At 33.5% G+C, this 25700-nt stretch overlaps 1 protein-coding gene across 2 annotated transcripts in view; it reads right to left on the minus strand.

The window, feature by feature from the left end:
• SEMA3A (semaphorin 3A) overlaps positions 1-25700 on the minus strand; it is a 465628-nt gene that overhangs the window by 305119 nt on the left and 134809 nt on the right. For both annotated transcript variants that reach the window (XM_049641371.1, XM_049641370.1), the window contains exon 2: positions 11215-11298. The gene's annotated coding sequence lies outside the window, so the exon portion shown is untranslated. The remainder of the gene's footprint in view (positions 1-11214; positions 11299-25700) is intronic.

Below are 25700 nucleotides of genomic sequence, written 5' to 3' on the forward strand. Positions count from 1 at the left end.
ATTATTTCAAGTACACCTGGAAGATTCTACAAAAGAAATCACATTTTAGGCCACAAAACAAGTCTCAACAAATTCAAAAAGACTGAAATCATAGCATGGTATCTTTTCTGGCCACAATGGTATAAAACTAGAACTCAATCACAAAAAAAAAAAAAAAAAAAAAAAATCTGGAGAGAACACAAATACATGGAGGTTAAATAACATGCTACTAAACAGTAAATGGGCACCAAAAAATCAAAGAGGAAATAACAAATACATAGGGACAAATTAAAATGAAAACACAATGTTACAAAATCTTTGGGATGCTGCAAAAGCTGTTCTAAGAGTAAACACTGTAGCAATACAGGCCTACCTCAAGAAGCAAGAACAATTTCAAACAAACAACTTAACCTTATACCTAAAGGAGCTAGAAGAAAAGGAATAACAAAGCCCAAAGTCAGCAGAATGAAGGAAATAATGAATATTAGAGGAGAAATAAGTGAAATAGAGACTAAAAAATAAAACCAAACAAACAATAGAAGAGATCAATGAAATCAGTAGCTGGTTCTTTCAAAAGATTAGCAAAATTTATAAACCATTAGCCAGATGCATGATGAGAGAGAGAGAGAGCTCAAAAAATAAAATCAGAAAATAAAGAGGAGAAATAATCACTGACACCACAGAAATACAAAAGATTTTAAGAGAATTTTATGAAAAAATGTATGCCAACAAATTGGAAACCTAGAAGAAATGAATAAATTCCTAGAGACATATAGCCTTCCAAAGTTGAATCAGGAAAGAATAGAAAATTTGAACAGACTGACTAGTAGCAATGAAATGGAATCAATAATTTTAAAACTCCCAATAAACAAAAATCCAGAACCAGATGTCTTCACAGATGAATTCTACCAAACTTTTGAAGAACAGTTAATACTTACTCTTCTCCAACTATTCCAAAAAACAGAAGAGAAGGGAAAGCTTCAAAATTATATGAAGCCACCATTACCCTGATACCAAAACCAGATAAAAACATAACAAAGAAGAAGAAGAAGAAGAAGAAGAAGAAGAAGAAGAAGAAGAAGAGAAAGAAAAGAAAAAACTATAGGCCAGTATCTCTGATGAATAAAATGCAAAAATTCTCAACAAAATATTACCAAACCAAATCCAATAATATGTTAAAACAATCATTCGCCATGAGATCAAGTGGGATTAATCCCGGGGTACAAGGGTGATTCAACATTTGCAAACCCATCAACTGATACATCTCATCAACAAGAGAAAGGACAAAAAATAATCACTTCAATAGATGCAGAAAAACATTTGAGAAAATACAAAATCCATTCATGATAAAAACCCTCAACAAAGTAGGTTTAGAGAGAACATACCTTAACATAATAAAGGTTACATATGAAAAACCCACAGCTCAATGGTGAAAACCTGAGCACTATACCTTTAAGATAAGGAACAAAACAAGGCTATGCACTCTCATCACTTTTATTCAACATAGTACTGGAAGTCCTAGTCATGGCAACCAGGCAAAAACAAAGCAAAACAAAACAAAAACAAAACAAAACACAACAACAAAAAAATGAAATAAAAGGCATCCAAATTGGTGACGAAGTAAAACTTAACACTATTTGCAGATGACATAATACTATATACAGAAAACCCTAAACACGTTACCAAAAAAACTACAAGAACTGATGAGTGAATTCAGTCAAGTCTCAAGCTAGCAAATTAATTCCTAAACCTAGCGTATTTCTATACTCTAATAATGAAGTAGCAAGAGGGGAAATTCAGAAAACAATCCCATTTACAGTTACACCAAAAAGAATAAAATGCTTAGGAATAAACTTAACCAAGCAGGTAAAAGAGCTGTATTCTAAAAACTATAAAGCACTGATGAAAGAAGTAAAGATGACACAAACAAATAGAAAGATTCTCCACGCTCATGGACTGGGAGAATCAATATCGTTAAAATGTCCACTACCTAAAGCAACCTACAGATTTAATGTAATCTCATTCACAATACATTTTGTGCATTTTTCACAGAACTAGAACAAATAATCCTAAAATTTGTATGGAACCACAAAAGACCCTGAATAACCAAAACAATCTTGAGAAAGAACAAATCTGTAGCTATCACAATCCCAGATTTCAAGGTATACTACAAATCTGTAGTAATCAAAACAGTATGGTACTGGCACAAAAAATAGACTCATAGTTCAATAGAAGAGAACAGAGAATCCAGAAATAAAACCATGCTATTATGGTTAATGAATCTACAACAAAGGAGGCAAGAATATACAATGGTGAAAGACAGTCTCTTCAACAAATGATACTGGGGAGAACTGTAGAACTGCAAGCAAAACAATGTGACCAGACCCCTTTCTCATACTATACACAAAAATAAACTCAAAATGGATTAAAGACCTAAATGTTAGATTTGAAACCATAAATTTCCTAGAAGAAAAAAGGAAGTAATCTCTTTGACATCAGCTGCAGAAACATTTTTCTAGATATGTCTCCTTGGAAACAAAAACAAAATTTAACCATTGGGACTACGCCAAAACAAAAAAGCTTTTGGACACTGAAGAAAACCATCAATAAAACAAAAAGATAACCTACTGAATGGGAGAAGATACTTGCAAATGATGCATCCAATAATGGGTTAATATCCAAAATTCATAGAGAACTTATACAAGTCAACACTGAAAATCAAATATTTCAATTAAAAAATGGGCAGAGGACATATATAGACATTTTTCCAAAGAAGATGTGCAGGTGGCCAACAGACAGATGAAAAGATGATCAACATCAACCATCACCAAGGGAATGCAAGTCAAAACAACAATGATGTATCACTTCATACCTCACAGAATGGCTAAAATAAAAACACAAGAAATAGCAAGCTTTGGTGAAGATGTGGAGAAATCAGAACACTGGTGCACTGCTGGTGGGAATATAAATTGGTACAGCCATTGTGGAAAATAGCATGGAGTCCCCCAAAAAAATTCAAAGCAAAATTGCTACATGAACCAGCGAACCAGCACTTCCATGACTGGGTTTTTACCAAAGAAAATGAAAACTGCATTAGTTGCAATAGTCAAGATATTAAAGCAACCCAAGTATCCATCCATAGGTGAATGGGTAAGGAAGATATGGTACATATATATGGAAAGCAATATTACTCAGCCATGAAAAGGAATGGGATCTTGCCATTTGCAACAACATGGATGGATCTGGAGGGTAGAATGCTAAATGTTTAAAAATAAATCAGTCAGAGAAAGACAACTAACATGCAATTTCATTCATATATGAAATTTAAGAAACAAATAAGGAAAAAAAAGAGAGAAACAAAAAAACAGACTCTGAAATATAGAGTACAAACTGGTGGCTGCCCGAAGGAAGGTGTGTCAGGGGAAAGGTAAAACAGAGGAAGGAGAGCATACTTATTGTGATGAGCACTGAGTAATATATAGAATTTTTGAATCATTTTATTGTACACCTGAAACCGATATAACACTGTATGCTAATTAAACTTTAATCAAAAACAAACAAACAAGACTATAGGGAAATGCAACTGAGAGCCAGAAAGGGCTCTTAGCAATTGCAATTATCATAACTGAAAGAAGTACTGAAATAGAAGGGTTGAAAAACAAAATCGAGAAAAATTTCCACAAAGAAAACAGCAAAAACATGACATGGAAGACTAGAAGTAAAAGAAAATTAATGGACCAATTAAAGCAGCCAAATACCAGATGTTTAGGACTAAAGTAATAGGAAGATAGAAAACTCAGGGAAGAAATATATATATATAAGAAATATATATATATATATATCTCACAGATACATGTAACTATATAAATCTTGACATAAATTTCATATGTATAGATATATCTTCATCTATGTAAATTTAGATCAAACATGTAGATATATCTCTGTCTTTATCTATATCAAGAATATTTCCCGTAAGTGAAAGGGCAAAAGTCTTCAGATTAAAAGGGTCTGTTTAGTGTCTATTGCAATGATGACAAAATACAACAAGTCCTAAAAGGCATAACATAACACTATTTCAGAGTATCAGGGATAAAAGTAGGATCCTAAAAGCTTTTCTTTTCTTGGTGGGATCGGGGCAGGGGATACATATTACAAAGGAACAGAAATCAGAATGCATTAAGTGCTCAACTGCAGCTTTAACAGATGACTTGAGAATGAATAGATACAAACATTAAGCGTAAAATTGCTGCAGTGACTATTTTGATATCAGCTAAAATAGACATTAAGGCAATAGCACTATCAAAGATAAAAAGAAATGGTACCTAATGGTAAGAAGTCCAAATCATTATGAAAACATACGAAGCATAAATGTCTATGCACCTACCAAAAAACCACAAAGTCCAAGAAACAATCCGTGACAGCATTAAAGAAGAACATTAAAATTATATAACCATAACAACTAGACAAAAATAAATCAGTAAACACATAATGGATCTAAAGAACACAGTGAAGCACATATGGTGGACCTTAAAATAACACTCATGAGATTTTAAATGATTGATATCAGAGAATGTTCTCTGAACAAAGTAGGGTAAAATTAAAAATCAATAATAATAAGATAGCTAAAGAAACATATACTGATTTACAGAGTCAACAAAATTCTAATACAACTTTAGGAGGCTTTTTGTATGTGTGAGGGGGAGGGCAGAGGAATTATATAGTAGAGAAAATAATCTAGAAATACCAAATAAATTTTAAAATACAGCTGAATTGATCACCTTATACAAGTCATTGATTTTAACACTTAGTGTAAATCTACAAAAATCAAGGCAATGTGTTATTGGCAAATGTAGTCATAGTCCAATGGAGACAATTAGCCCAGAGTAGTCCATTGATCTCTGAAAAAGCTTCTAACATAAGACAATGAAAAAATGACTTTTCAACAAATAATGCTAGAATTAGACAATGGCATAGAAAAAAAAAGGTTTAATCTTGACATATCTTATACTATGTATAAAAAGTGATCATAGTCAAAGTAGATCATAGTCCTTCAAAAACTAAAATAATAAAACTCTTAGAAGAAAATATTGGAGGAGTGTCTAGGTGGCTCAGTTGATTAATCATCTAACTCAATTTTGGCTCAGGTCATGATCTCATGGTTTCATGAGTTTCAGCCCCACGTTGGGCTCTGCACTGACAATGCAGAGACTGCTTGGGATTCTCTCCTGCTCTCTCTCTCTCTGCCCTTCCCCTGCTCACATTCCCTCTCTCCTTCTCTTTTTTAAAATAAATAAATAAACATTAAAAAAGAAAATATTGGAAAAATATTGGAGAAAAACCTTACATTGGGGTAAGCAAAGGTTTCTTAGTATCCAATAGTACAAATGATTTAAAAAAAAAGATATATAGCACTTCATCACTATTAACATGTTTGCTATTCAAAAGAAACTTAAGTGTATGAAAATGAAAGCCATTTTGGGGCGCCTGGGTGGCTCAGTCGGTTGAGCGTCCGACTTCGGCTCAGGTCATGATCTCATGGTTTGTGAGTTCGAGCCCTGAGTTCAGCTCTGTGCTGACAGCTCAGAGCCTGGAGCCTGCTTCGGATTCTGTGTCTCGCTCTCTCTCTGTCCCCCCCCCGCTCATGCTCTGTCTCTCTCTGTCTCAAAAATAAATAAAACATTAAAAAATTAAAAAAAAAATGAAAGCCATTGAATGGGAGAAAATATTCATGAAACATATATATCTACCAAAGGATTTGTATCCAGAATATATAAAGTGCTCTTACAACTGAAAAAAATAGTAAGAGAATAAGCCAGTTAAAAAAATAGCAAAATAGTTCAATGCATAATTCAGAGAAGATATATAGATGGCAAAAACGCAAATTAAAAGATGCTCAATATCATTGGTCAACAGGGAAATGCAAATTAAATCCCACTGAAATACCATCCCATATACATTAAAATGGCTAAAATTAAGAATGACTGACAATAAGAAATTTTGCAAGAATGTAGAGCAGGGATCAGCAAACTTCTTGTTTAAAGGGACAGAAAGTAAATATTTTAAGCTTTGAGGGCCATATGGTTTCTGTTCAAATTACTTAATTCTGCTTTTGTAGCATAAAAGCATCTCATTTGTAACAAATGAGTGCGGCTGTGTTCCAATACAACTTTATTTACAAATAAAGCTGATTTGGCTCAAGAACTATGGTTTGAAGACCTTTGATGCTGAGCAACAGGAAATTTCATATAATACTCAGGTGAATGCCAAATGGTAAAAACACTTGAAAAACTGTTTATCATTTCTTAAAAAGTTAAGTATACACTTACCAAAGACCCTGATATTCCAATTCTACATGTGTATCCAAGAGAAATGAAAACACATGTTGACACAATGACTTATACAAATGCTCATAGAAAATTAAGTCACAATAGTCAAAAGAAACAACTAACTATCCATCAACAAGTGAATGAATAAGCAAATGTAGTATACCCTCAATGGAATACTATTCAACAATAAAAAGAATTATTGATACGAACATATAAATAAATGTCTGAGTCATTATGCAAAGTGAAAAAAATACACAAAAATACATACTTATATGATTCCATTTATATAAAATGCAAACTAATGCATGCTATGAAAAAAGTAAAAGGTGGTAAAGAATCTTCTCAGGGTGATAGAAATATTCTGTATCTTTCTTCTGGTGGTGGTTTCATGGGTATACACCACTGTCAAAACTCACAGAATTGAGCCTTTAAAAAAGATGACGTTTCTAACCCCTAAATTATCCATCAATAAAGTTAGTAAGGAAAAATAAATATATAGAGAATTTTTACCCAAAGAAACTACACATCGTACAGAGTTTAATAAAGACAAGAGTCCTGCGCAGTGTTTTTGCATTTCATATATATATCAACATACGTGTAGCCAGCCATAAAATGTCATTCCATAAGTAGGTTTGTTCCCTGAGGTAGAACACTATACATGCTTTTCTCTTATTACCCAATCTTTCTTGCTCAATTATATTTATGCACTGACAAGCTTTTCTTTGTGGAAGAAGAGGATGTCACCTCTTTATTTTGTCTGTACGAGTATAAATTTCAGTTGAAGACAATGCTGATAAATAATGGAAACTGTCAACAGATAATCCTAAAATGAGTAAGAAAGAATGTCCAGCAAAAAGAATATCTTGCTCCCAAGATATTATGATATAAAAGAAAGAACTCTAAAATTAGAGTTTGGAGCTTGGGTTCCTGGTGTCTGTAACTTGTATTAGGTTTATCTTGGCCTTAGTTTCCTTATGTAAACAATGAAATGTTCTCTTAAATCCCTTCTGGCTCAGAAATTCTGTGAGCCTAAAACCATTTAGCATAAATTATCAAAGATGAAGAAGAAGAAGGAGAAGGGGAAGGAGAAGAAGGAAGAGAAGGAGGCCGAGAAAGAGGGGAGGAGGAGGGAGGAAGAACAGTATGATGAAGGAATTATTAGCCAGAAAAATAAATAAATGATTCAGTCTGAATCGGAGATAAAATTTGTACAAACATACAGACAATGAAATTTTTCAAAGAGGTAAGTAACATTTCCCCGCTACCCATGGCCATGCTAATTCCACTCTCACTAGATGCAGAGGAGGCTAAGCATGTGCTGGATTTTCTCAGGAGTATAGCCACACCTCAAAGCACTCCTTCTGACCCTGTGCACACTAACATCTGAGCCAAAGTGAGGAAGTGAGGGCTTGCTATGTATACAGATCACGATGGTTTCTTGTTATTAGAAGTGAATGGGAGATCAGTTCTAGCATGATTCTTATATACCTGAACAACCTAATTTTTTCTCTTTGTTTTAAAAATGGCTAGGGAGTGGCACCTGGGTGGCTCAGTCAGTGACTCTTGCTATCAGCTTAGCTCATGATCCCAGGGTCCTGGGATTGAACCTCACATGTGGCTTTACAATGAGTGTGGACCTTGCTCAAGACTCTCTCTTTCTCTCTCTCTCTCTCTGCTCCTCTCCCCAGCTTGTGCACTCTCTTTCTTTCTCTCTCTAAAAAATAAAAGAATAAATGGGTAGGGAATTCTATGATAAGGAAAATATATTCTAATGCCTTAGAGACTCTTAGTGGTTAAAACACAATGAAACATCAGTATGTTGTAAGCTAAGAGACACTACTTAGAAATCAAAATTAAACAAGTTTAATTAATAGATGGATATATAAGTCAAAATTGTCTTTCATTTGAAAAAAATGTCTATCTCTTAAATAGTGACATTTTTTAGACAACTTAAATGTTTTAAAGGGCTTCAGCTTATTTCAATTCAGCAGCAACATGCCTATATAAAAGGGTTCTTTTCTTTCTTTCAGTCACTCACTAAATAAATATTATCTATCCCTTAAACTGCTAGGAAGGGGCAGGCATACTAAGAAAAAATATTTTTAATCCTGAAAAGCTCATAATCTAGAATATAAAAATAAGACTTAAACCACAAAGCAGAACACCTTTGAAAAATAAAATAAAAATAGTTTGAAAAGTATTCAAAGGGAAAACTATACTGTACACATCAACATATAATTAAAAACTATAAAATATTGCAAAATATATGACAACTATAAGCAAGTAAAATTAGATATTGCTAGTCCCAATATATAAATGAGACAATTAAATAAGGCAAAGCAATTTTCTCAAGGCCACAAAGTGATTCAGCTTGGAAATCCAGAACTACATGAGTCTGGAGTATAATTTCATTCTATTGTCTGTGACACCTCCTTAAAAACATATCAAAGTTAGTCAATAGTCATAAAGAATGAATCTCAAGTAGAATAATAAATTATATATAATACTCTTGACATTTTTATCATTTTTTACTTCCTTTTCATCCACACATTTTCAATTTTCCTTTTTAGTTAATGTGGAATTTTATCTCATTTTCCCTTGTCCAAATTAGTACATCCTTTTCTTAACTACAGTTTCCTGTAATTGCCTTCTATTTTTTTTAAATACTTGAAATCTTTGTTATGAGCTTTACATTAAATATTTCATAATACATTTGACATGCCAATAATTCTCATTAAGTGTACTTCTGTTAAATAAAGGGAGAAGGGTGCCTGAGTGGCTCAGTGGACTGAGCATCACACTCCTAATTTACACTCAGGTCATGATCCCAGGGTCCTGAAATCGAGCCCCATGTGGCACTCCGTGCTGAGCATGGAGCCTTCTTAACGTACTCTCTCCCTCTGCACCTCTCCCCTGCTTGCACTCTCTTTAAAAAATAATAATAATAAAATTAAAATTAAATTTAAAAAGGGAGAAACTAAGGGTAGAATGACCTTGTCACTGAAATGGACATCAATTAAAGAAAAAAAAAGGAAAAGGTATCAAGTTTTCCAATTTTGGATGGCCTGATCACATTTTTCAACAAACTAATAGTTAACAGCCGCTGTTTACATTTGTATTATTCAAAGCCTAGAATTATAAGTTCAATTCTTCAAATATTTCCCTTACCTGCAGTATCTGGAAGTAAATTTCATCAGATTTCAGTCCAATTTGCTACTTTGACTTTAATAAATACTCATTAGTTGAGTATTAGTACAATTAGTACATCATTGATTGTATTCAGTCATTTAAGACTAATCCATGTAGATTGTTCACGTGTTTATAAATTAATTTCAAAAACCTGGCTTGATCTTCAAGTATACATTAAAAGGCAATAACAACAATCACATTGATGCTGTGTCTATGTATGACTTTGGCCTTCATAAATTTGGAACATATTTTAATTAGTATTCAAGAAATTTATTTTGTGAACTTTCCCTCCTTTATTGGTGCCCTATAAGGCAATTGTAATTGGCAAAGTAGAAGGTTCTTATTTACTGAAAAATAATGTTTGATGTTTGTGCACAGGATGCACTAATAAAAAATAGCACCCAGGAAATTAGTACTGTGGAAGGCTAAAAGTTAATCTAGCCCAATAATGGATATTTATATATATGTATAGATATGTTTATATGTATGTATATATGTATATATATGTGTAGAGAATTGGGAATACAAAAGTCATATTTTGGAATCTTTACTGACATACCAGAACTAAAGATATACGATGTGTCATTTGTAAAACATTAAAAATCCATATGGACTTGATACTAACTTTATCAGCTTCAATGTACATCTCAAATCACTAAATTTTTATCTTATGTGATTAAAGGTTTGCATATGTAAGTGATGCTTCCATATAGCAATTATAATTTCCTTAAAATTCTTAAAAATCTTACTTTTCTTGATACTAATTATGACAAAGCAAGGAAAAAAGCATTTTTGTACATTAAGTAGAAATGATCATCTAATTAAATCCCAAGGGACCAAATAAAATTGTGAGCTCCTTAGTTTTACTGAAATAAAAATAAAATTAATAAATGAATGTTATTCTACTCAAAAACCTATAAAGGAATTAATACATAGATTCTGGGTTTTTTTTTTTATTACCATTCCTATACAGTAGTCACAGATCTTAAAGTATTTGTTTTAATTCCTTTATTATTACTTGTAATGGCAATTCCTGCCAGTAGCAATATATAAAATACAATGGGATGGTTAACCTCATGCTGCTAAATTTTCCTTGTACTTACAATGAAATGAAGCTTGAGGAACATTTATAGTTAGAGGGTTAAAAAAGAGAGTAATATGTATACATTCATATTTCTAAGTGTATTTTATTTTAAGGGTAATATTTCAGTCTCACATCTTAGGTCAAAATTAAGATAGTGTAACACATTAAAAACTGACTCCTCCCTCTGTGCTTGGCATTCAAGCCTTTGAATGGATTCTAGTTGATAGTAACCATATGTGGTCCAGGAAATATAGAAGGGGTAGGCTAGCCAAAGGATCTTTCTGGATGGCAATCTGCCCACATGTCAACTATCTCTGTGCTGTGGCTCTTGTGGAACATGGCAAACGCAGTCTAATTCCTGCATTATAAAGATAAAAAAAATAGTAGCGATCCATATCTTGACATTTTGAAGCGGTAATGTGGCTTCCCTACAAACCTTTTTAGTTTTTGAAATGTTAGAGCAATCTCATGTATTCAAATCATTCCACAGAATAAAAATTACTTAAGTAAAAACAGAAAGTACCCTTAATTTTTAAAAATTATCCTCTAAATTATGTGTCAAAGAAATGTACTACTATACCTATATTTTCACTAGAACTTAGCATGCAATTATGTGCATATTTTAAAATCTCTTACCTCCTTCTGGAAAAATTCTTAAGTCCTGAGGTACATCTGCTCAGTCCAATTGATTATTTTCAGTACCTGGACACTTCAAGTACCCTATAAAAATAAATTCATTCTTAGAATTTCAATATAACTCAAATAATTCGTAATCAATCAATAGGTGCTCCACTAAATTAAGAGTCAGTATAAAGGTCTTCAAACAACCTCAATACATTGCATAGGAAAATATAACGTAGGAAGGAAAAAGGCATGATGGGAGGCAGACACTGAATTTGACAAACATTTCACTCAGGCTCCTCCAACCAAATTACAATTTGTAAATACTAATTGGATTTGAGGTACTTTGAAAGTATTCATTATTTAGGCTCTGACTCTGATAAAGAACAACTGATATATTTGAGAATTCGTTGAAATTCTAACACGCTGTAATGATTTATCCATAATGCTATGATGTCATTAACATTGTTCACTACTGACGATGAAAGGCTTACAGTGACAACCCAGCTAAGCAGTAATTTCATGGCGCTGCTAGCAAGTAACTGGATTTTACTTTAACAAAAGCTTTTTTCCCCCTGAATAAAGAAAACATACCATACATGAAAAGTAAATAGAAATATTAAAGAACTCAATCTTTTAAAATCTGAAATAAAAACATCCTTTGAATAATTTTACGTTACTAAAACAAATTCTTTGTCAGTACTCATACACTATTTAACATTTGAATAAATTATGAAAATAATTTAGAAAACAAAATAAAGATAATTCATATCTGGGCCAGAGACTTAAAAATATCCCAACGGAGAAAATATACAATTTGGTGAAAACAAGACAGAATATGTAGTAGAGATTCATTGGCGAAGTACTAATGTTATTAAACAATTTTAATCTTATTTAAGTCAACAGAAACTACAGTAATATAGACTCTGAAGTAGCATTTCTCTCATTATGTCCAATCCTGTTTTTTTACTGTGCCTTTTTGAGAAATATAGAATATTTCTAGATTGCTATATTTATGAGAAACATAGACTACATTATCCTATATGTATTCACACATGTTTTTATTGGATCCCTTACTACCTGATAGAATTATAGAAAACTTCTAGAGTTGATTTAAGCAAAGAATTTATGCTAGGTATACAAGTAAATAAACAGATAATCTATTACCCCGAGTGTATATGCAAAAACTGAAACTGAAGTGTCAATACCATGTTCCACATTCCTTGGATACGTGTATCACATGATAGTGAAAGTATTTCATGACAGTGATAGAGTGGAAAACAAGATCTTTGGGGGAGAGAAGTCAAGTAACTGAGAGACTAGTGTTTTTGAAGTCTACAAGCATATTGAAATTACCATATTGTAAGACAAGAAAGGCGTTGGAAAGAGAGACAGTAAATTAAAGCTAAAATCTTAACAGAAGAGAGGAAGTGATCAGAGGTTGGTAAAAGACTTCTTAAAGAGGAGTAGCAGCTAGTATCTGCTAATGTCATGACATCACAGGCAGTTTTGGGGAGGAGGGAAAAGACAGTTTTGGAAGTGACACTGAAGAGCAAGAGAACATTACTTCACCTCCATCTCAGTGATTTAAGTGGTGTGGTAGGGAAATAGCCATCTCTTGGAGGCTGGCACGAGAAGCAGAGTCATCAAAGAAGAACCAGGTTTCATTTAGAAAGAAGATAAGGGGAAATTACATAAAAGTAGTGAAGATAAAGGGGCTTGTTGGTGAGTTCCAGAGAGCATGGTGAAAGGGTATCAGGAGACAGAGAGGAATCGTGATGAAGATTAGTGACTTGAGAACCAGGAATGCCTGGCAAGTTCTGGGTTCCTTTTAGCCACGGACATAAAATGAGAGAGCAGGCATGAGAAATCAAATCCTGATTTTTCCCGAGAGAGCATAGAGATGAGGCTGCGAGTGTCAAAAGGGGCAGGGGGATGATTGTGAGGTCTTGTCAGGAGTGTTCTGGGCTTCAGGGTAACTATTTGACACTTGAGGAGAGTGCTCTCTGACCCAGCTAAGGATGTGTGAATTCTTCTTGACTTCTGATGGACATCTTTAGACCAGCACAGGGACTCTGTCCCTTGACTCGCAACAGTGATGGCCTGTAGAGGAGGAACATACACCACGTGTGGGCTTCCTTTTGACTTACATAGGAAGCATCCTATGGCTAGTCTAGATGTCAACTTACTCTAAACATATTGACAATCTCTCATGCCCTTCTGGTGATGGCCTCATTTCTATCATGTGGTTGAATCTCCTGTATATGAAGACCTAAAGGCCTGCGGAGGGACGAACAGAATACTTCAGCATTCTGATCTCTTTCTGACTTCGGCTGTTGGAAGCCTAAAGAAAGAGAAGTTTTATTCCAAATATAAGGGCTTCCATTTTTTTACATTTGAATTTTCTTTAACTTGATGTTATCAATGTTCTATTTCATGAACAGCTTCATAGACTTTAACTGATCTAATTGTTCATAACCCACATAGATATGTAAGATTAATTCATTAAATGTTTTATTATTTACTAGGTGCCAGGCACAATTTTAGGCAGCATTAACTACTAACTGATGTGCCTGGCCTTGAGACACTTAAATTTTATACAATCCATAAATCATATAATATACAAATTCATTATATAATGTAAGGCGATGGTAGGTGCTATAAAATAAGAGGATTGAAGGTGGCTGAGTATCAATTCACTTGGGAAAGTCAGGGAAGTCCTCTCTGAGTTGGTGACATTCTACCTGAAGTCTGAAGGAAGAAAGTATGTGGATATCTCAGGAAAGCATATTCGAGACCAAAGGAACAATAGATACAAAGGCTTAGGCAAGCAAGACTGCACATAGATGGTTCCAGAAATAGCAATAAAATCAGTGAGTAGTAAGTAAGGAAGAAATGATAAGAGGAAGGTGGAGAAGCAAAATATAATATGGTTATAACTTTAGACAAATTTGAACTGATAAGAAAATATACTACAAACATCGATAAAATGTAGGCCATGAATATAGTTCTCTAGTTAACAATAAAACTGATCGAAACAAAATACTGCAAAAAAAAAATGCTGTGGATAATTGAATTAAAAAAGCTTACTTACACAATGGAAGTTTTACTACTTCATTTATCTCTAAAGAAAATTGATCAAATGGAACCATCAAGTTGGAAAAACAAATTAACACTTGGAATATTGGTTAATTCAATAATTATAACTATGATTAAAATATACTTGTTTGACAGAATGAGAATATGCACCTTCTTTGATAATGTAGAGAACATTCTGGCACAGATGAGTTTTTGCATCTATCGTTGGGAACACTATATGAGCCAAGTAGCCACCTGCAGATACAAAATGTCTGATCCAACCTGACAGTTCTTTTCTCCAATTTACAACACATAATTTTCAACAGAAAAATCTGTCAAAAGAGGTTCCATTAGCGTCAGGTAAAGATTCCTAACCGGTATACTTTTAACTTGTTCTAAAATGATAGTAACAAGTGAATCTTAAATGGGAAACTCCTATTGCAAATAAAATGTAAGTCTTTATCTTATCTATTTAATTTCTTTGATCCTGGTGTTCTCCTGGAAACTCTAAAGGAGTTGTGACTTTGACAAATGTGATGTCTGCCAGTTCCTACAGGGATATACTAAGAACAAATACAACATTCTACTTTCTGCTCTATTTGTTTTCATTAAACAATGATTTACTAGGAGTTAACTGAATTGAAACTTACACTGGTCATTTTCTTTATAAATAACATTGCAAATTTATTGGAAAGACTTAAATTGTCATTAATATTCCTAGAAAAGTTCATTCCAAATTTAATCTCATTCTCTTTTCTTGCTCTTTCTCCGTCTTCTTCCTTTCCTCCCTTCATCTCTCCTCTTTGTCACTCATGAGAAGATGGGTCTATGAGTTCCTTTGGGAGAAAGATTATGAATAAACAAAAAACTAATCAACTGAGGTTTAATTTCATTTACAATTCCAATTGTTTTTGATTAGAATTAGTAGTTGTATTATATTTCAAATAACATGAAGATATGTGTTGTCCTGCATATTTAAATTGTACTAAAGTATCTAAATTTAAGTAACTCCAAACATTCTTATGTTTCATTATACAATTTTTTTATTTATGCATTTAAAAATACTTGTTAACTATACCCAGTATGTCCAGGCAATGTTTTAGGTGCAAAATTAATTAGGTGTGCAACTAAAATATAACCTTTGGGGAGTTGGGACTTGCTTTTTATTTGCCACTATATCACTAGTGCATAGAACGATGTGGTGTAGAGTATCATTTAAATATATGTAATGAATATGAAGATATATATTTGAATGGCTGTATATATTTGAGTTAATGAATGAATATATTCTCATTTCCTTTCTTTTATGTTACTGAGAATCAGACAACTAAATTATTGATTGCAGTTCAATGTGATGAATATAATGATGGTGATAAGTACTGAATGCTTAGGATTCACAGAGGTAAGAATCTAAATCAGTCTATAGGGGTGTTTCAGGCTCCAAGTCTGGAAACAGAGGATTAAAGATGTATAGTCAAGATTGCAAGTACATACATCTGGGGCTGATATCTCATTAAGCACTAGAGAAAATTGCTCAGGGATAAAATATACACTTTTCAAGGTCCTGGAAAAATATTTAAATTGTAAAAAATTAAATGGCTTCTAGAATATAAAAAAAAGATGCAAATCAGATATTAAGGGATATTTAAATGCTTGTTGAATGTAACCTCTCAACCTTATTATGTTAAGTTGAAATTTCTTATAATTAAGATTATCTTACCCTGCACTTATCCCTCAAGATGCATAATAATTATTGAAGAAAAAAGCCAGAAGATAATAATGCAAGGGCAAATTTATAAAATCCTTTCAAATTTTTAACATAAACAAACAAAAGTGTTTACTGTGGGACAAAGGTAGATTTAATATATTTGAAACACTATGGAGTAAGCCCTCTGAAACAAAGAAATGATACCTAGGGTATCAAAAGACCTAAAATAGGTGAGTGTCATCCAGTCTTAGACTGGTTCTGACATAGGCTGAAAATAAATATAAATTAATTAAAATATTGCATCATACATATCCTTTAAGTAATTTCTAAACCCTAAATTGTCACTATTGCTCCAAATTCATAATAGATACATAAAACTAAAAACATCATTTTCATTTTTCAAGGAAATCACAAAGTACATACAAATAGAAAATTTAGCTTAAGACCCTTAAGGCCAATTTTTGTCTTAAATAAACTTTCAGTGTCTTTCTCAAACTTAAATCATCCTGGAAAAATTTCTTGGGACAGTTTTTGGTCATTAAAACATCATGAAGAGAACTCCAACACTAAAATACAATTTCCAAAGGCTTGAAAAAAATTAAACTGAAAATAATTTCCCCTTTAAAAATACACAAAAACTTTATGAACTATTCGCCTCTAGCTTAAATGTTTGAAAGTACACACTAGTTACCAATGCCATCCTATATCTCATAATATATACACATTATTTGCATTTATATGAAACTTATAAAATATGTGCTATTATATATTACATACACACAACACATATGCACACACACATAAAAACACATACATATATACACACATACACACATCTTGGAGAATCCTTAACTGATTTGTACATACTTTGTTATGTCTTAATTAAACTTGAAGCTTAAATCACCCAAGTGATTAGTACCATCAAAAATTTTGGAATCTCTATTTTCTTCTGAATATATGTGATTGCCTATTCTCAATATATAGAACCTCTTATCCTGAATATCTATGATTTCTTAGAAGACTTTGAATCTACTATTTCTTAATTATAGTTATAAACATTATTGGTACAAGCATGTTTTGAAGCTTCCTGATGTCTGTAACATTTCTTACTCTAAAGTATCTGGAATGTAGATTTAGCAATGCTTCTTTTTGAAACACTGCAAACAAAATATCAGATTTTTTTAACCACAGTGGCTACGTGACTCTAATGAAATCATGCACTGTTATTTATAATTTTTTTTTGAGTATCACCTGTGATATACTGCTAAATCCTTATTTTTCCCCCTGAAATTCCTTTGTCCTCAATATCAAAAGAATCCAATTTTGAGAATGAAACCGTAGTCATTATAAGAAGAATGAAGCCATACATTACAAATCTCACTTAAGCTATTTATTATCCAAGCCTATAAAAACAAAAATATAGATCCATAGTTATTTGAGAATAAATCAAATTAATTCATTATTGTCCTTTTCTGTTGTCTCAAACATTTTTCAATAGGCTTTCTTCCCTTAAATTACCTGTCAAGAAACTGTTTTGTTTTCTTTCCTCTTAAGTTGAATGGTCTCATATTTAGTTTTACAATTATTAGGTAAAACTGTACTTGCCGAGTAGGTAGAAAGGTCTAGAAGAGTATGCTGTGTTCATAGATGAATGGTTATGATGACTGAAGAGACATAATTTTTTTTTTACAAATATAACATCCATCTTTTCTTTTTTTTCAGTTTATTTATTTATGTATTTATTTTTAATATGAAATTTATTGTTAAATTGGTTTCCATACAACACCCAGTGCTCATCCCAACAAGTGCCCTCCTCAATACCCGTCACCCATCCCCTCCCTCCCACCCCCATCAACCCTCAGTTTGTTCTCAGGTTTTTTTTATTATATGAAACTTATTGTCAAATTAGTTTCCATACAACACCCAGTGCTCATCTCAAAAGATGCCCTCTTCAATACCCATCACCTACCTCCCCCCTTCCCGCCCCCCATTAACCCTCAGTTTGTTCTCATTTTTAAGAGTCTCTTATGCTTTGGCTCTCTCTCCCACTCTAACCTCTTTTTTTTTCTTTTTTTTTCCTTCCCCTTCCCCATGGTTTTCTGTTAAGTTTCTCAGGATCCACATAAGAGTGAAAACATATGGTAACTGTCTTTCTCTGTATGACTTATTTCACTTAGCATAACACTCTCCAGTTCTATCCATGTTGCTACAAAAGGCCATGTTTCATTCTTTCTCATTGCCACGTAGTATTCCATTGTGTATATAAACCACAATTTCTTTATCCATTCATCAGTTGATGGACATTTAGGCTCTTTCCAAAATTTGGCTATTGTTGAGAGTGCTGCTATAAACATTGGGCTACAAGTGCCCCTATGCATCAGTACTCCTGTATCCCTTGGGTAAATTCCTAGCAGTGCTATTGCTGGGTCATAGGGTAGATCTATTTTTAATTTATTTTAATGTTTTCCAGAGTGGCTGCACCAGTTTTTATTCCCACCAACAGTGCAAGAGGGTTCCCATTTCTCCACATCCTCGCCAGCATCTATAGTCTCCTGATTTGTTCATTTTGGCCACTCTGACTGGCTTGAGGTGATATCTGAGTGTGGTTTTGATTTGTATTTCCCTGATGAGGAGCAATGTTGAGCATCTTTTCATGTGCCTGTTGGCCATCTGGATGTCTTCTTTAGAGAAGTGTCTATTCAACATCCATCTTTTCTACCCTTCAAGTGTCTGTCCCATAGCTTCTATGTTCATTCTAGACCTGGTCCATGTCATAAGATATTTTGATAGTCTAATGTCTATAAAAACCCCTCAGGTCTCACTCAGGGAATATATCTAGTTTTGTAATTAGATGAAGAGGTGAAATTCTATTTAAGACAGAGATTGATGTAAATCTATGGTTTAATTTCCTGGAAAAATTAGGGAAATAAAAATCATAGACATTTATTTATATACAATTTATATATATATATATATATATATATACATATATATATATATATATAAAACAAATATATATATATATATTATTTATATATAAACTCTGTTACAAAGCATCTATTTTTCCCCAATGACTATCTAATATTATATGAGTGAAGCAAATTTCTATATTATACTAATCTTAGTAATATCAACAAGTCAAGTATTTATAAGCAGCATCAGCATTATCAGGTCCATTGGAAAATAACAACACTTACCAAAAATGTCAAGCAACTGGCATGTTAGTATACCCATTAATTAGCAAGTGTTAGTCAAGTAACTCCAGATACTATGTACTTTGAAGCTACGTCTCTTCTAAGACAAATGTATAAGATCACGTTATTGTGAAAATATTTACATGTTTGCCCTACTCTGTCCTTCCATATCTGAAAGATTATACTTCCCACTCCTTTTACTTAAGAGTAAGCAACATAACTTGCTTTGGCAAATATAGTGTGAGTAAAAGTGACATGGTCTATTTCTGAGCAGAAGCTCTAGGGGCCACAACATGGTTCTGTCATCACCTTTCTTCCTGGGAACATAACTAATTCTTAAGTCTGAGTACAAAATAATGAAACAGAACTGAAACCATCACACAAATAACTATCAGTGAGTTATACAGAAAAATCTTTATTCTTCTTGTGAAGTCATTAATTACCTCAGCATAAACTAATACTATGCTATACTAATTAATATACTATTAGTTTTATACTATTTTGTACTATTTTTGTATTATTTTGTACTATTAGTATATGCTAATAGATATACTATTGACAGCCTATACTAATTGATATGAAATTTGGTGCTTAGAAGTAAATAATTACAATAATAATCAATTATATATCAGCCCTGGGGCCAAGCAGTAAGTAGTAAGAACATTTTTATTGGAGATTGGGAAGATGGTGGCCCATGTAATGCATTGGAGAAACATTCAGTAAAACTGGAAACTTTTATAGATTGGGAAGCAAATAATGCTCTAAATTAGCTGTGGCTTCAAGTTATGGCCAATTTGTAAACAGAATCAACAGGAAGAGAGAGAATCTGGAAATTACAGGCCTTGCAGCATTGAAAGATGAAACTGTTTCTTATCTCCAATTAGTAAAAGAGAAAAATGTGGAATGCTTTAAGTTACAAAAGCTAATTACAACTCGGCTTCTTAGCAAAGAGCAAATCAAGGGTATCTCTGCACTGATTAAGGGAGAAGTCAGTAAACACGTTCCTTTGGATGAAATGGCTCAGAGAAAATAGAATAAAAAAGGGTACAAGTCTTCTAGAAGCCAAATAACTTCAAGATACCTGAGTTTAGAGAAAAAAAAAAAAATCACGGGTGAGGCGACTGGTGCATGGTTGTGAATAACCTAAAATAGTATAAATAAGAAGCCTACTATGTTTTGAGAAAGTTGTGCGGCCAAGGGAACTGCCAGCCTGGAATAAAAGAGAATATGAGTGTTCAAGATTTAAAGCAAACTTCAGAATTCCCAAATTTCCACTGGCAGCAAAATCAGGCTTAGGAAGCTCCTTAGCCTCTTGGGGGGGTCGGGACTTTCTACAATTCCCCATTCAGATAATGTCAAGGAGGATGAATAATGTATAAGATCTGCCAGAGGAAAGAGCTAAGAACCATAGAGAATAATAGGGTAGGCAGTTGTTGGCAGGCATTAGAACAGGGGACCAATCAGGGAACATTCCCCATAACCAGGAAAGGATCATGCTCACTATCATTTCAGATTTGCTCTGATCTACTTGCTGATTGTATTTAACTTCTTCTCCTTTCTGATTAAAAGTATGTCACTGTTCTACCATAATGTATTACAAATGTGCGTGTGTGTGTGTATGTGTGTGTGTGTGTGTGTGTGTGTGTGTGTGTGTGTGTGTGTGCATGGTTGGGTGGGGCGATAAAGTAGATAAATGATTTACTTAGTTCCTAGTTCTCCAGATGAAGACCTTCATTTGGTTCTAGATTTTGAGTCTGACACTGTAATAGATGGGATTTTATATAACAGAGGGAAGTGAATATTTATGATCAGACTTTGGTAAATTGTATCATTGTTAAGATAAGTGCTATTGGGTCAGACCCTGCAGGAACATTAGACTTCCAGCACCACTGACTTTATTATATGTAGTCATGTGACTTGCTTTGGGCAGTGACATGTGACTGCAAGTAAATGTGCCACATCTGGAGAGAGGCTTCAAAATAGAGCTCTTGGTTCTTTCTTTGCTCTTTTCCTTCTTCACTGAGATTTGCAAGTTTCAGATAGGTCAGCTTCTTCATTTAAGAATGATGGAGCACAGCCTGAACTGTCCCGTGATGGACATACAACATATGAAATATATAAACTTGAGTATTATAAAGACACTGAGATGTTGAGGTCATCTGTTACCATGGCACAACTTAGTGTAGCCTCAATGACTGAACAATACAATAGAAAGTGCACAGAAGCAAAAGGTGCAGAGAAAACAGCATGTCAGAGACGATAGTCACTTTGGCTCAGATGAGCAATGCTTGCTTTAGAAAGGACTCATTTTATGCCATCTTAGTATAGCAGGAATTCCAGGGAAATGGCATGCAAGATGTAATCAGAATGCCGTTTTTTCTGACTAAATTCTGGTTTTGTCTGAATATAAAAAGGAGAAAGGAATAGTGCCACACTAATGGAAAGTAGCTTGTTTTGTTTTAATCTCATAATAAATCTTTCAAAGCACTGTAGAATTATGAGGAATAAATAAATACCTGAAAAAATTATTATCCAGAGAAGTTCTCTGTTGTGAATAATTTTCTACTAACTGTTCTGGCTGGGAAGGATTGTCACAGCACGCCATCCATTTCCAAATGGTAATTAACCTTACCAAAATCGTTCCGCAAAACATTCTACAGCATCATATCAAGTTGAGATTTAAAGATATATAATGTCATTGGTAAATGTGTCAGCGCACTGCACAGGTAAAATATGCAAATGTAAACCTTTAGGCTGGAGAGAACATGAACTACTCTCCTTCAGAGAACAGCTGTTAACTTTTGAAGACCTTGGTTTCATTGATGGCATTACTACTAGAGATGCAAGCACTGGGGAGGAAAGACTCTAAGATATGGAAAGGTATACTTTCTATTCTTCTTGGATGACTGGCACAAAAATAATAGATACAATTATCTAAAAAAACTCTGTTTTTTTTTTAATTTTTTTTTTAACGTTTACTTATTTTTGAGACAGAGAGAGACACGGCATGAACGGGGGAGGGGCAGAGAGAGAGAGAGACACACACACAGAATCGGAAGCCAGCTCCAGGCTCTGAGCCATCAGCCCAGAGCCCGACGCGGGGCTCGAACTCGCGGACCGCAAGATCGTGACCTGAGCCGAAGTCGGACGCTTAACCGACTGAGCCACCCAGGCGCCCCAAAAAACTCTGTTTTTTAAAGTATCAGCTATAGTTATGAAGTCACAAAATCATAGGATATAAACAAAAAAATAGAAATTATCTAAATTGTCTCTGTTAAAACCAGTCTTGTAGTAGTTCATTGCCTTCCTCAACAATTAGTAAGCGATTTTTAGCAAACAAAGTTTCTCTCCATTTTATCTTTAATGTGATGCAATAATACAAAATGCAACCCCAAAACACTGATAAAAGCAATCAACTACATATTCCCGTCGTAAATAACTAAATGTAGCAAATGTTTCAGGTTTATGGTTAAGAATTTTTCAAAAATGTTACATAAAAACTTACTGTTTTAAATTATATTCAAATAGCTTCTTCTGATACCTATACCTTGATGTGAGATATTTTGATGCTATTATTTTTCATTATAAATTTGACCAATAGTCTATTTAATTTAAATACATGCATTAAAATTAATATATGCATTGGCTAAAATTGTAGAGATTACTTCCTCTTAGTTATTTTTGAATTACTAATTACTTTTTTTTCTTTTCATTTTTGTAAGCATGGGTCCTTTTCCTCTAACTTCAATTCCTTTTGGCTTTTGTTGTTTATGTTAAAAAGCACTCCCTGTTTTCAAACTAACCATCCATTTTACCATGTTCTCATGTTTTTCTTTCATTTTCATTTGAGAGAAATTATCTGAGATAAAATTGTTTTAGTGAGAAAGACCATTGCTTTAGGTTATATGTACCATTTTTAACTTTCAGTGTCATCGTAACCAAATTAAAACCAAAATAAGTGCTGATATGAAGGACTATTTGGAGGCAAATCAGTTAATATTTTCAAATAATAATTTAAAATTCTTATGCTGAGAAAATGACCTTTCACAACACACAGAACGCAGATGCACAAACTAAAAATCCACTATGTTACTAACATAACCGAAACTCCTTTGCTTTGGCATCATAGAGAATACACCGCCACTGTATCCTATCAGTCATTACAGATAAAAGAGATGTTCTAAGTCTGTATATTAAAAGTACACTACTTGGAAACATTGAGAAACAGAGAGAGAGCATGAGTTACCATTTCAGAGCTCCTGTGAGTCTTCTTTTCTATGACTTGCTGGTAATTTTGTATGAAGCAGATTTTTAATCTTCCCCAACCACATTCTTTTACTTTCTTTGAAAACTATAATCCAATAGCAGAATTCCACCCCCTCCCCAAACTGCTAGTGGTCAAATAAAATAAGAGACAAGGAGAGCGGCAGGGTGCCCACAATCAAGCTGATTAAACTCTGCAGGATCTCTGCAGTTTGTCAAAACCCTTTTTGCTGCCTCACATTTTCTAAAAATGGAAAAGGTGAAGCTTTCACAAGTAGCAGGCTCCAAATAAACCAGTACACCCAGCACAAAGCTCATGATACCAGCAAAAAAAAAAAAAAAAAAAAACACACATTAGGAAGTTCTACTATTAGCTGATAGCCATCATGCTAATAGGACACTTCTCCATATTAATGTAAGATTCAGCTTTTGGACTCTACAAAACTCTTTCCATCCCTTGGGCTACATTTGTCCCAAAGAAGCATTAGTTGCATGTAGCCTTGAGGGACTTTTATACAAAACTTGTGGAAATGATGTATAGATTCTTTCCTTGGAAGGAAAAAAGACAAAACAAAACTGGGTCACTGATGGTGACTGTGAAAACAGTAAACCGAAGAACGCACTTTGACTTCTTCCGTTTCATTTAATTTCCTAAGTTTTACCCTGATTTTGCGGAGATTAAGTGTGCTGTGTATAGAGAATTAGATACGGGCTATATGATAGTTACCCATGATTATTATGGGCTCAGTGACATCTCTTCCTAGGTAGGTGTTAAAGGTAATAGGCTATTTTTTTTTTTTTTGGCATAGAACTTTGTCATAGCATAGTGTAACTCTTTTAGTTTTAATTTATATTTTAACACAATTGTTCTTTCTCTAAATATCACTGTTTTTTCAGCTCAAAAATAGGAATAACGAATATAATCATTGTTTTGTAGGCATTATTCGTCATGTTTCCTGATATATGCTCTTCCTATTCTAAAATTCACAGTACATTTCACACTCACTATACTTGACTACTCCTTGTCTCAACATATTTCATCAGTTATTATGGTTGCTGAGTTGCCAATAAATTATTTAACTGAAATGACTGTTCTCTGGTGGACAGCATTTCTTAGGACAAACTCCATGAAAATTCAACTACTTCAGCAAGTCCTGGAACTGCAAAGTTGTATTAAAAATGCCCCCTTTCTAAATAAGCTTTGAAATAAATATCATTTGAAAAGATACATTTGTTTCTGAAAAACCAATTGGTCTGGAGATAGTGGCTATGTTTTTATTTTTAAAAGAAACAAAATATGAATTATCAGATAAGCAAAATGAATTGTTCATCAAATGACTTTTTAGGTCAGATCTGAGCCTCCTTTGCCTCATCCATTAAAATGAGTGATACAAAATTCTTCGGCATTTAATATGAATAAATACGGTTTTTAAATATTGGTAGCATTTAAAAAATAGAAATATGGCTTTTTCATATTCAGTCCCATGCTTTCTTTAGCTTTTAAATGTTAATACCAAATTGGTAAGCATGAATAAATTGTTAATAAAAATTATATGTTACCAGAATTTTGGAACATAGTTTAAGTAAGGAAATCATTAAAAGCTCTATCTTTATCACTTATTGTGTGAATCAATTATTTCTTTTTGTGTCCAGTAACATGTACAGATTAGAACAAATGGGTCAGTTGGCATAAAATGACTTTCATGTACCTCTACATTGCTCAATAACATTTGTTTATATAGCCACCTTTATCACACCTGGATGTGAGGTACATGGTAGGATACAATACTACGAGACCCAGGTATCAACTTAACCAACTTGCCTGAGATCTAACTACTCAGAAATCCTCCCTATTATACATAGGTATGGTCTTGAGAGTGTTTTGCTTACCTATATTCATGTAAAAGATTATTATGAATGTTACACGCTCACAAGATAATACAAACACATAAGGCTGCACAAAACATTAATTCTTATTTTGGGGCATCTGGGTGGCTCAGTTGGTTAGGCACCCAACTCTTGAGGTCATGATCTCAAGTTCATGAGATCTGAGCCCCGCATACGGCTCTGCACTGAAGGCGTGAAGCCAGCTTGGGATTCTCTCTTTCTCACTCTCTTTCTCTCTGCCCCCACTCATGCTTTCTCTTTGTCTCTCAAAATAAATAAATAAATAAACAAACAAACAAACAAACAAACAACACATTAACCCTCATTTCAAGTGATTTCAAGTCTCCTTATCTACCACATAGATGCTGATT

Source organism: Panthera uncia, chromosome A2, assembly GCF_023721935.1.
Source record: "Panthera uncia isolate 11264 chromosome A2, Puncia_PCG_1.0, whole genome shotgun sequence".
NCBI classification, from domain to species: Eukaryota; Metazoa; Chordata; class Mammalia; order Carnivora; family Felidae; genus Panthera; species Panthera uncia.